This window comes from Arachis duranensis, chromosome 3 (genome assembly GCF_000817695.3).
Source record: "Arachis duranensis cultivar V14167 chromosome 3, aradu.V14167.gnm2.J7QH, whole genome shotgun sequence".
Lineage (NCBI taxonomy): Eukaryota > Viridiplantae > Streptophyta > Magnoliopsida > Fabales > Fabaceae > Arachis > Arachis duranensis.
Window position 1 is genome coordinate 83,661,432 of NC_029774.3, and position 597 is coordinate 83,662,028.

Here is a 597-nt window from a genome sequence, read left to right on the forward strand (position 1 = left end):
GTTTAAGCTCCAGTTTAAGCTTAAACTGGAGCTTAAACGCCAAAACCATGAAAGCTGAGAAAAGCTGAAACTGGCGTTTAACCTCCAGTTTAACCTTAAACTGGAAGTTAAACGCCAAAAATGAGAAATGCACCAGGGAGCATTCCCACGTTTAAGCTCCAGTTTAACCTTAAACTGGAGCTTAAACGTGTTCGACCAAAATTTTCCTCCAGGGTTGCTTTCTTCATTTTCACGTTTAAGCTTCAGTTTAACCTTAAACTGAAGCTTAAACGTGTTCGACCAAATTCACACTCCAGGGTTGCTTTCTTCATTTCCACGTTTAAGCTCCAGTTTAAGCTTAAACTGGAGCTTAAACGTGTTCGACCATTCCACTCTCCGGGGTTGCTTTCTTCCATTTCCACGTTTAAGCTTCAGTTTAACCTTAAACTGAAGCTTAAACGTGTTCGACTATTTTACCCTCCAGGGTTGCCTTCTTCCATTTCCAAGTTTAAGCTTCAGTTTAACCTTAAACTGAAGCTTAAACTGCAACTTAAATTACCACCTCCAGGAGTGTCCAACGTTTAAGTTCCAGTTTAAGCTTAAACTGGAACTTAAACT